The following is a 13,490-nucleotide window of genomic DNA, read 5'->3' as shown; positions in this document are numbered from 1 at the left end:
ACAGACAACATAGATAGTAAATGGTATAACTCCAATAAAAAATACTTACCAGAGCTAGGAACCAAGTGTTTCAGTTTATGTTAAAAGGAGAGCATTTTGCTCCTACCTTATCTTTGATTCTAAATTTTATTAATTCTAAAGATAAAAAAGCTCTATCAGATTTACAATGTATGTAAAATAAATGCATATTACATATATATATAACTGTTTCTATTAAGAAAGAGGATTTTCTATTCGTGTCCTCTTTTTTTCAGTGCAAAATGAAAAATGAACACAATGCAAAATCAGAAATGAACATGAATTTTATTCATTTTGGTCGTTGAACACAACATAAATTGGTGAACCCACCATCTTTTTTACACAAAAGCACATTTTACAGTATCTTTAAACCTTCATATTCCACAATGACAGTCATAATTTTGGTGATTCCACCAATTTCATTCATCGATTGTTTCACTTACGAAAAAACTTGGTGGGTCCACCAATAAGAAGATAATGGCGATTCTGTTATTTAAAACAGCATCAAATATATCAAATTCACAGGACCCTGGTGATTCCACCAATTTCATTCATCGACTATCTCACTTTCAAATCAACTTGGTGGGTCCACTAATAATAAGATATTGGCGATTCTATTATTTTGAAAAGCATAAAATATCTCATTCACACAGGCCCCTGGTGGTTCCACCAAAAATCAATTGTGAATTTGTCTGTATACAGTTTTGTATTTCATTCAAAGAATTGGTGAACCCACCAACAAAGCATTTTGCAAACATTGTTTGGTGATTCCACCAATAGTCAAAGAGGTAAATTTTTTTAATAACGGTATGTCAATAATATGTCAATATATAAATACTACACTGAACAAATTCTAGGAACTTGTCAAAATTGTAAATGCTGTCGCTATTTTAATACTTGGTGGATCCACCAATATAAAATTGTGCGAAATGTGAAATGAAACTAGAGTTCCAAATTGGTGGACTCGCCAAGAATTTTTAAAAGATTAAAAGCTATTAATAAATCGCTGTGTTAAATAGAGCAGGTTTGGCAACCAAAAAAGATGAAAATGTTTGCTTCTATACAGGACAAGAAAGTTGGTGAATCCACCAGAAAGAACACATTAACATATTTTTAGTTTTCGCTGATGCAGACTAGTGAAATGAATTTACCTTGTTGGACTCACCAAAACAAGCACTTTCACTTTAGATTTACATACTTGGTGGATCTACGGTGACTTATTATCCAAAATAGATAACATAGCTGGTGCATGCACACACAAAAAAAAAATCCCTCAAAAACATTTTGTTTATCAGTCAAATAAAAATATAGATTTGTCGGAGTCTGCTCTTTCTGTGAGTCAAAATACGTTTTCCTTTTTAAGGGATTATCAATGACAGAAATAATTATATTATAAAAGATAAAAGCAAAAATTATCATCACTAACTCCTAGGTGCAACTTAGAAGGATTTCCACCGATGGTAGGTGTTGTAAATAAACTAGTCACCGTCACTATTCATCATTTCAATAATTCGTTGATTATTATCCCTTAGAAAATCACCAATACTACTCTCTGGTCATGTTTTAAAGAGTTCTCGAATTATCGACATACGCATAGTGTGTCTTTCCTCCTCAGGCTTCTAGATGGAGGTGGTGCCACAGGGATTTTATGTGTAAACCAACACAGCGATCTGTATAAAAGTACAAAACTAATTACTTTACTGGATAATTATGAAAATGGAAAGAAATTTTCAACTTTCTTTTTGATATGATAAACTTTCACAAAGATGATTTTACTTGATTTTGTCAGCTCAAGTACAGAAAAAATGAAAGAAAATATAATCACATAAAGTCAATGTAGAGGTCAAGCGTTAAAGTTTAAAATAATCAACAAAAAAATGTTGATATCACGAACAAAATTGCATAAAGAAAACTAGGTACTCAGTTTCAGTTTCGTATATAAATAATGACAATAAATAATAATCAATATGTAATCAATAAATGTTTTAAAAAGTGCTAGTCTCTCATGTTTGTAAATAATATTTCCTAATTTGTTTGCTGGAAAGATAGTTTTACATAGGTATTGTTTCATGAAGTTGGCTATTGAATACATATTTTAACTAAACAACCCCTCCAATTATCCAGGGGCCGGAGAGCAATTGTACCGGATTAAATGAAAATAAAAATGGTATACAATGCTTCATACTTCACTTAATTTGCATTACTTCTCGTATCAACATATCTAAGAACAGAATTCGGCTCTTCCTTAGCACATTGTATTGTATTAGACTATGACCAGGCGTCTCAGTCTGTACCCGCTTCACCCGAATTTTATACGAAATGCGAGAAAGAATTACGTAATAATGGCAGCTACCGAGTGCCGTTTGGACAAACGAAAAAGCTTTCATTCAACAGGTCGGGTACACTACATTATATGGATAGCATTGTTTAACACGTGACAGTATTTTCGTCAAACAGATTCTCCAATCCAGTGAATGAGTTGCAATTCATGACGGTCTACAACGTGTTTACGATTCAACAAACTCACATGGTTTTTGTCTGTTTTATTCACAATATTTAACTGCTTGCCGGAATGTTTGTACATCTTGATTTTTACTTTAGAAGGTAAAAAAGGAAAGATTATGTACCATAAACTTTATTCCATGCTCACATTGCAAAATAATGTTGTTGTAGTTGATCAATTGTTGCTTCAAAAAATGATCAGTATCAAACGACTGACAAACATACGCATACAAGTACAAATAGATTTTGATAAGAAAAAACTGCACAATTGTGTATTGGTGATTTTATCATTGTGCACTAGAAATAAATACAGGTAACTGTACATTTTTAACATACGTGAATAGCCACGGTAGTAGAAATGCACAAATATACAAATGCAGAAGTGCAAGCTATACAGCATATAGTATTTTGTCCATAAGCATTCTGATGAATGTCCCTGAGGAAAATATCAACGCGCATTCTACTAATGTTGTCCCAAATATGGGGTATCTCGTGAAAAAACGCTACTCTCTGCTTCTAATTCAATAGGACGTACAGCCATTTCATGCATATCTTTTACAATTTACTTTTACAATTTAATGCCATGCTATGGTATGCGATTTTTATTAAATGCTATGAGATTTGTATGCTATGCTATGAGAAATTGAAATGAAGGGCTCAATGATATGGTATGCTATGCTATGCTATGGTATGCTATGAGATTTGAACAAAAACGCCTCCATACACAGAAGAGTTCTACACATTTCGAAGTAAAATAATAAGAAGCCAAAGTTTACCACAAATCTATCTTGTAAACATTTATATTTTTTCTCAAATAAATACATTTAAAACCGAGTTTTAATAATGTTGTATGCTATGCTATGGAATGCTATGGTATGATATGACGAATGCGATTCTATGAGATTGTATGCTATGATATGAGATTCCAATGCTATGCTATGAGAATTCAATGATATGCTATGAGATTTCAATGCTATGCTATGCTATGGTGTATTTTGTAAAAGATATGCTTGAACCGCCTGTACCTCTCTTTTGAACAATGACAATAGGGTATTTAAATAGGTTGATATAAGTCCTCATATGCAATATTTTTTAAATGTGAGCATAGAAATTGAAGTTCAGACATAAGTGTCCATATAAATTTCATAAATTCTGAAAAATCATTCAAAATGAGTTTCCAAATGACAATTTAAAATGGTATATATTTTCAATACGCTTTGTATACACTGAAACTTATAGTAGCCCACAATGCCTTGCAACTCATTCACCTGATTGGTTTGTCGATAAAAGTAAACAGATGGCTAATTTAGTATGCAAATTTATGCCGACGTCACAAAATATAGTGGTCTCGACCTGTTCAATACATACAAATATTCCGTTTGCCTCGTGGTTATTTTAACGTCAACCGACCTTGCAACCGACAAGGCAACTTGTCATCTAACGCTATCTGGCTATTCTACTTGGCGATGTCACTTATTTAAACAAAAAGATATTGCAACTTATCATGGCACAGTTCTCTACCTAATGTTACATTGTAATCAAATTATACAGATTATACCACAGTGATATTCTTTTTCTGCGTACATGTACTTCTTCTGCATCTTATATTCAGTTTATTGAATATTAGACAACATAGCTTAAACTTTCAGTATTCATTCTTACACTTTAATAGAAATACAAACAACCATATGTGTATATTGGTGAAAATATATGGCATTTAAGTCCAAAAATCTTTTTATAACATATTATGCAGTGTTTTGGGGTAGGAAATTGTTAATTTTCTATATTTACACCCACCAAGTATGATTACCTCAAATTTTATCAGAAAGGATGACTGCACTTAAGGACATGCGATATTTGCGAGAAAATAAACTTTTAAAACAAGAATTGTCTTTAAATTGCAGAAATGGTCAACATCTAAACTGCAACTTTACGTAATTGCGTTAAATAAAAGTACGAATTTGTTTTATAGCGGGGGTCATCACGATTTCTTGAATATCCTTACGATAATAAGGACACCCACTTGTACACTGACTTCAAACAAAATCAGCGCATGTTTGTCTATTGTTTTACGTTTAACAGTAGTTGTATATTTGCATCATCAAATTTATGTCAAAGGGAGATTAATAAACAAACATGCGCTCATGGTTTAAATGAGAAAAAACTGCTTCTTCTTACTTCCGTTTTACCCGTTGTAACCAGGTTGATGCATGTTGTATATTATATAAATCATCACGTGATTTCTCACCTCAGGTAACTTTGTGAAAACAAAATTCTATCACATGACGTGTAAGATAGCATTTTGTGTGCTTACTAGGACAATATTTTCAAGAACGTTAAGTTGTCAAGCATTGATTTAAAGGGACTTGGACACGATTTAAGCTCAAATTTCTCAAAATTTAATTTGTCATTTTTAATGTCTAAAACAATCAGTATGGGTGTTTTTAATACTTTGTCAAAATTTGAAAGTACAATATCGAGTTACAAGCGAGTTACAAAGGTAAAAATGTTTTGTAAACAAAGCTTGGGCCTTGTTATTGTTTAAATATGTGTTATAATGATATGTTTCAATCTAATGTTACTTTTGTTGTTGGTAAAATAATTTATGAGCCAATTGAATGAGTTTATCTTGTTTCCACAAGTTATTTTGTCAAAGAAATTGTAATTTCTTTACTTTACATTATTTGTAAGCAAATATAAGACTCGAGCTTTGTTTACATAACAACGATTTCTTTCCTCTGTCTCTCGCTTGTAACATGACTTCTAACATTCAAATCTGGGTAAATCATGTATACAAATCAAAAATAAAATTTTCATCTGAAATTGTGTCTAAGTCCATTTAAAGTCTTCTGTACCTACATAGGCGTGGTTTAATTGTTGAAACCATATTAAATAGTATACTTGTACTATATAGAATAGATAGGGTTATGGTGAAAGAGTGACCACATTAATTTTATACATGGCATTGTTATTCATGCTAGTATAATATTAGTAGCATTCTGATAATGTCAGCTCCACCTCTCATGGATATTAATATCAATCGTATGTTTGATCAAGGGCAGATAGGCAAAAAATCTCCTTTTTTCGAACGTTATAAGGAGAAAAACACAGAAATAGCTTAATGTATCACGGTCATGTTGGAAATTGACTAGACTCTTTAAAAATTTTAACAAAAGTGGAACTAGGTTAAGAAATAAACGCAACAGAAGCGACCAAAAGGGGCCCAAAACCCGGCGCCAAGTGCAGTCATCCTTCATGAAATATATAGCTATGTAGACACTCATATAACTGAAATCTACCCAACCCTCTTATCAATTGGTCAAAACCTACAGTGACATAGGAAAACTCACGGACTGCACGAAATAATCATATACATATACATCTTACTGATGTATATGAATTGTAATTTAAATAATTTTTAATTACTTTTGACAATCATTTCATCAATTTGTTAAAAGAGTGGTGTTTATACAAACAGAAACGAGGGTATGCTTACTTTGATGATTCATACAGGTTATATAAAGGTAGCGAAAATTGCAGAAAAATTTCTTAAACCCGATAACGCGAATTCTAGCCACACCCTGCGATAAGAAACCCTACCCTGTGGTTGTTGAATTCATAATTTTGGACTTTACAGTCTTTCTTAAAATTCATTCAGTTTCAGTAGAGAGAAAGAAGGTTTCAACCATTTTACGTGTATATTAACACTGCATGACCATTTTGGCCTACTGAGTGCATCAAATAAACAAAACAAATAAAATCAAAAACACTTAATATTTTTAAAAAACCATTATGACAGCAGTTACAGGCACGTATCATCGTTATTGAAAGTGTGTGGGGGCAAACTCATCCCAAGCAAAAAAAAAAGTTACTTTCAAAATCATAAAAATCCTAATCCGTGGGGAAGGGGGGTGGGGGTCAGAACATAGCATATCTATAACTTCATATAACATCAACTTCCTTTCAATTAATATTTTTTACATTCTCCCAAAAAGGGGGAGACAACTCCATTTTAATTTCCCTCTTTATATGTAGATTTAAAAAAATGTTTACTGCGCAAAAAAGCAAAAAAGCAGGGGAGATGCTGCCACCCTCATCCCTACTCCACCCTCACCCCCGATGCTACTTGCCTTAGCTACAAGGTACTTGTATAAAGGCCAGGTTAATGATACAGATATAGCTGTTGCATTTGTAATGTTAATACTTCCATAACTTTAGCAATCGTCATAACTCCGCATTTTTTTTCTGCAGTTAATTGTGGACACGGTTAAGTAACATATTCACAAAAATTCCAAGTATTCAAGTATTCATGTTGATGCAGTGTATTACTTACCATAACTAGGCCGACTTCATGTGTTGTCTATTTCTTTTTTTCTTTCTTCATTTATCCCACCATCGGCATCCATATATATATACATGTATAATTCTGTTCTTCCCTTTCACACACGATATCCAATATTTCGGTCATTATTCAAACAGATGAATCATTATATTTCGTGGTATTTCAAAATTCCGTTGTTGTTTATCCGTACGTCCTATTTTAGAATGTTGGTCATTCGTACTGTAAACTGTTCTGTGCATGCCCCATTCACCCAGCCTTTCATTGGTTGATGGTATAATGTTTCAGAGGAAGGCACAGCAGGAAGTCTTTATGCAACCGTTATTTGTTGACTGTGCCGTGCATTTCAAATTCAAAATAAATAAAATATTTACTATACCTAGCTACATTTAACTGTATTTATTTGTTGAATAGTACTAAAAATAAGCGAAATATTTTTCAATTATGCGATCAATGGTTCCTGTTTTACAAGTTTTTCCGACCCACTTTTATGAACCACACTAGTCCATAATGCATCATTCTATTCATAATGATAAACTACATGTAACCTTAAAGGGAAACTTGTTAAATAAATCTTAATCTAGGATTAAATCGTTACAAACAATTAATTGTCATAAATTTTCTAAACACTCTTCTCCTAGAATAAACAGAAATTTGATTAGATCAATACTCTCTCTCTCTCTCTTTCTCTCTCTCTCTCTTTCTCTCTCTCTCTCTCTCTCTCTCTCTCTCTCTGCAAATTATCTATGCACTTTTTTTTTCCTTTCTTTATCTCTCTCGCCGATCTTGCTGACTTTGACATGTGTCTATGTGGGAATTTTACGACATCCAAGAGCAGTGAATAATTCTCTCTCTCTCTCTCTCTCTCTCTCTCTCTCTTTCTCTCTCTGGGGAGGGTGAACTATTACCATGACCTTACATACAGACTCAGGGAAGCCGCCCCTGTCTACTGTTGGCCGCCCCGATTACGACACCGAGTGCTGATTTTGAAGCGGATAAAGTTCGATTTCGTTACAGTTCAAATGAAAACTTGTTAAATAGAAAGAGTTGAATGTGTCACGGTGTGAAATTCAATCTTTCGGACTATTTTTAATTATTGTGTAAATTATGTTTTTCGGACTTTGTGTTAATTGTTACAAAAACTTTTCATCTATTTCGACAACTGTTTTATAAACGTTATAAATTCCGCGCAGCATTAATCCCACCTGAGGCACAATCAGTGATGGACAGCTAATCTTTTAATTGACTTCTGTTTATGTTTATTGACACTTAAGCTTCTTTCATCTTATTAATCCTTTTATGTACATGCTGCTAAAATGTCCCGAGTTACTCAATAGCTGTTTGATAATTGATTTACTTACATCTGTACTTCTTATGTTAATCCTTCTTTGTGTTGTTCCATTGTTCATTATATATTATTCTGAATTGTAAATGATAGTCAGTTGGAATCAGACCTTCGGTGCTGATGCATACCAAACTCACGTAAAAGTATATTTCATGTGAAGTCTATATAAAAGTCTGAAAACTAAATCGCGTGTTGGCTTGTTGGAGGTTTCATGAGGCTGGGTCCAACAATAAGAGAATAAGCTCACGGTTGGCCCAGTATTAGTCCTGTACGGGAGCGGGCGCCCCGTAATACTTGGTGGATAAACCTAAGGGTAACGACACCCGGGACTGCTACATATATTTTGTAGTAGTCAGATCCTGGACCTCTACAACAGTTTAGCGAGTTTCCCCAGATTCAGAGTCTACAGATGAAGAAGACGATTTAAACTAGATTCAACATGGAATATTCTTTCCGACCGCAGTGGAGACAGAAGAAGTTCAGCTTCCCCTCAAGTCAGCGTCCAGTGTGCGGAAGGTGCGGAAACGTGCATCCCAACGTTTTATGTTTCGCGTTCAACCAGAAGTGTTACCGATGTCACAGAATTGGACATTATTCCAGAATGTGTTTTACACAGATGAAGAAATCAACAAAATGTGTTGAAAAGGAAGCAGTTTTGGGTCGTAAAAAGACGCGAGACATGGAACGACTGTGCAAATATCTTGAAAACAAACGTACTTTGAGAGAATTGCCGTTTAATTCAATTCGTAACAATCAATTTCATTCTTTGTTTGATACCTCAAGTATTCTACGAACTGAGCTACACAACATTAAGATTCAGCTACGCAAGTCCGATCTACTTACGAAGAGTATGGCTGAAAATCTACAAAGTGCTAAGTCTGAAAACGCAAGACTTCAAAGTGAAAATACGGATTTGAGAACAAAGCTCCAAGAAAACTCGAAACGTTCTGACATTGATATTTATGTGAAGAAAATACAAAAATTAGAAGCAGAGGCACACGGTGATAAAGTACTCATGGATTTAATGCAGAGGAGACTAAAAGATATCGGGAGTGAACATTCTCAATATGTAACGAAAATTCAGACAGAGGCTGACAATACAATCAAACAGCTGAGGGAACAAAACAACGCCCTGCTGCAGACCATTTGGGTATTGGAATGTGATAACGAACATCTAGAGGCCGTGTTGCATGATAAACAACTTGACCGCCGATTTCAACCACACAGGCAGCAAAGAAGACAACAACGCGGCTACCGTCGATGATAAAAATTCAAAACACGAGGACGTGTTTTACGCGGACGCGAAGCATGTGTCACGGTGTGAAATTCAATCTTTCGGACTATTTTTAATTATTGTGTAAATTATGTTTTTCGGACTTTGTGTTAATTGTTACAAAAACTTTTCATCTATTTCGACAACTGTTTTATAAACGTTATAAATTCCGCGCAGCATTAATCCCACCTGAGGCACAATCAGTGATGGACAGCTAATCTTTTAATTGACTTCTGTTTATGTTTATTGACACTTAAGCTTCTTTCATCTTATTAATCCTTTTATGTACATGCTGCTAAAATGTCCCGAGTTACTCAATAGCTGTTTGATAATTGATTTACTTACATCTGTACTTCTTATGTTAATCCTTCTTTGTGTTGTTCCATTGTTCATTATATATTATTCTGAATTGTAAATGATAGTCAGTTGGAATCAGACCTTCGGTGCTGATGCATACCAAACTCACGTAAAAGTATATTTCATGTGAAGTCTATATAAAAGTCTGAAAACTAAATCGCGTGTTGGCTTGTTGGAGGTTTCATGAGGCTGGGTCCAACAATAAGAGAATAAGCTCACGGTTGGCCCAGTGTTAGTCCTATACGGGAGAGAGCGCCCCGTAATACTTGCATCAAAGAGAAAAAAAAACTGAGGATGGGGGTGTCTGAATTTTACTTATTGTTTGATGATGAAGAGTTTGGGGGACAAAGTCATCATATCGTACATAAATTGCTTTAAAAGCTTATCATGAATTAGGTGTCTGGTAACTGGAATGGGTTCTTTCATATCGATCGGATTATTCATCTATTTTGAGTACAAAGTATCATAACAAAGAGACGTGTTTTGAAGGGTACTGTTTAAATCAACATTTTTTGTATTTATTTGAATTAATCAGTTAGCAATGTTTAAGCGTTCCTTCGCTTTTTGTTGAGACACTCATATCACATTGCTGAAAAATGCCACATATGCATGTATATAACCAAAATATATACTTAGTATTCTTAGCACTTTCTTCAAATATCATTAGAAAAAACTTCAAGGTGGATTTAGGTCATATAATATTTTTCAAATTGTAAACACACAAGATAAGGTCGCTAGGATATAGAAGAGATAAGGAGACACAAAACGCGGTTCCTCTTGTCCTGCACAAGGTCAGCAATGTTTATCCTCCCGCTGGTGTGAAGACCCAGCGAATTCAACAGAATGTAGCCTCCCGCTGTGCCGACCAAGAAAGTGATCTTACAGGTGTTTGTAATTATCTAATGAAAGACCTCCCTCTTTGCTGAGCTTCTAGCACGGAATAATTCTGAAATTCTCAGATATTGCTGAAGTTTACGTAATTTACATTACGTTGCGATGTTCTAATGAAACATGCTCCTGGAAAGTGACTTATAACTCAATGAATATAAATATATATCTTTTCAGTTGAATAATTGTCAAAACTTAGAAGCAATTATTAAAAAGTCTTTACGTAAAAAAGTATGTACCTTACAAAAATACGATTGAGATGAACTGACTGAGCACCCACAAGAATGTTTATGAAGCTATATCTTATAAATAAGAAACTTTCGAGAGGCGGGTATGACGCATCTTACATGGAGCTCCTGGGTTTTCGTGTATTTTGAAGGTAAAACCAGGCTCAAAATAGTGGTATTTTTTCAGTTATGCACACTTTACACAAAAGTATATAACAATTTGACACACATTGTTACTTATACCTAATACATGTATTGGATTAAAAACAAAATATTTTAGGCATTTATGAACTCCCAAAATTAACCAGGTTATCAAAGTTACAACATTCTAATGACGTTACGGTATCAGACCCCCTATTAGCTGTTAGAAATATCTGATGCATCAAATCTTCAATATTCTTATATTAAAATAGTCCATTTACCTAGAAAAAAATTCAAAAAATATACAGTTATTCAGAAATTTCTGCTTGCATCGCAATATGGAAATGACAGCGCAGTCTACACTTGAAACAAAACTGCTGGGATTTCCAGTCGATTCTTGGTCGAAGCCCCAAGTTCAGGGCCCTGGGGAATTTGATGCAGCCACCATAATAAAATGACCAACGCTGCTTGTTTTAAACACAGTTTAATTGGTTTGTCATCAGAACCTGTCAACATGCATTAGGATTAAATGTTTATAGATGTTTATAGAGCAGCAGAATTACAGTCAGCATAGCACAGCTAGTGTATCAATGGGGTGTAATATTGAGTCAGGCATAATTATAAATAAAGTGAAACACAAAATGCTAACTTTTCTATGTAAAATTTATCAAATCATCTACAGTCATGCATTCTTTGAAAATTTTAGGGGGGGGGCGTGCGCCCTCCACGCCCCCCCTTAAATCCGCCAGTGCAAACGCCTTCTGTCCGCCGCCACTGTATTTTTCAGAGTTACATGTATACGTACGTCCGCCGGAGAACATAACGTGACGATTTTATTTAGAAAAAAAGGCAATGGCGAACATAATGTGACGGCGGACAAAACGTGACTGACCCACCTCATATGTAATAAGAAATATGCAAGTACGTGATAAGTTTATAATACAGAATACACTGAATTAAAAAGTGCAGTCTGCCTCCAAAAGACAATTCAGTTTTATAGAATGATATAGAGGGTTGTTATAGTGGTATGTCCCCTCCCCCTCCAAATTCATCTGAGCTTGCAGAGATATAAGGAGTACATACATGAACAGTATGTAGTATTGAATTAGAACCCCCCCCCCCCCCCAACCGTCCTCGGGAATATAGGAGTATACCAGTATAGTATACAACGCTTTCTCCTACCGTTGCCATCCCAAATGTTTAGTTCTATATACATGCACATTTTGCACATACATGTACATGTGTATTTCCCTTTTTAAAACCAAAAATCCTGCATCTTATGATCCTGAATCTTATGACCACTCTAATACAAAACATAAGAAGTAAACCGAAGCTGTCTTATGTATACTAAATCATATATAGGGATATAGAGGGGTTTTCAAAGCAGAAAAATAGGAATGGGAATAGGAATGTATAAACTTTCAATTCTTCACGTGCACATGATCTGATATTTTAAAATTATACTTGTTTCTTGCATTTCTTACCCAGGTAAATGTAGACAATGGTGTGTACATGCATATACATGTATATATGAATACATGTCATAATACTTATCATGTTTATATCAAATTTAAATTGCGTGTATTGTTTTCTCACACCATAAGATTATTTGGATCTATAAATGTTATTTTCGATCAGATATAATTTGCCGATATTAGTTTTTTTTTATAAAATGGAAATTGCAAAAGGCTTACTTAGATCTACATGCAAATATTAGACGGGGAATCTTCTTAAAATTTAGAAAACGGATTTTGTACTCAGTGTATGTAAGTAAACACAAGTCATGCGTGGATCGGGAAGAATGAATTTAATTTGAATACAATCACATAGTTAAGTTACTGAAACTAGCGCTCGGAACCTCCACCCACCTTTTGGAGAAATGCAAATTCAGATATGATCAAAAAAGTGTCCTTGTTACAAACCCTGAAACGTTCTACTTTCCCATTTTTTCGTGTGTTCAACGTGCGCTCATAGTGCGCTCAATGTGCGTTCACTTGCGCTCTCCGCTCCGCTCCGTTCGCGCTCACCGTTCACAAAGCTCTCATAGTGCGTTCACTGTGCGTTCACTGTGCGTTCACCGTTCGATCAGCTTTCACGTATCTTTCAGTCAGTTTTCATTCGGAACTCCAAAATGAAAGAAACGGTCTTTTTATGCGAGACACAGCAAAATGCAAAGGTTGTTGAAAATAAATTCTAAAAAGTTCGTCTTCTGCCTCAGATGACATTTTATACAGCTAAAATTGTCTTTATACGATAGAGAGCTCCACAATTATAAAAAGGCGAGGGCGAAAGTTTGAAGATGCGAAGGCGAGAGTGCGAAGTTGCGAAGGCGAAGAGCGACAGTAGTATCGCTCCTTCGCCTTTGCAACTTCGCATTTTCGCCTTCGCATCTTCGCGCTT

General features: G+C 34.7%; 1 long non-coding RNA gene across 1 annotated transcript; it reads right to left on the bottom strand.

Annotated features, from left to right (window-relative positions):
- Positions 1-286: 286 nt before the first annotated feature.
- On the bottom strand, positions 287-7,338 carry LOC128184605 (uncharacterized). The gene is made up of 2 exons (XR_008243752.1): positions 6,854-7,338; positions 287-1,688 (listed from the first exon to the last, which is right to left on the bottom strand). It is a non-coding gene; the product is annotated as an uncharacterized LOC128184605 (long non-coding RNA).
- Positions 7,339-13,490: the final 6,152 nt, after the last annotated feature.

The sequence above is a fragment of the Crassostrea angulata genome, chromosome 5 (assembly GCF_025612915.1).
Source record: "Crassostrea angulata isolate pt1a10 chromosome 5, ASM2561291v2, whole genome shotgun sequence".
Classification (NCBI taxonomy): domain Eukaryota; kingdom Metazoa; phylum Mollusca; class Bivalvia; order Ostreida; family Ostreidae; genus Magallana; species Magallana angulata.
Note: the sequence above shows the minus strand (reverse complement) of the source record. Positions and strands in the feature narration are given on the sequence as shown.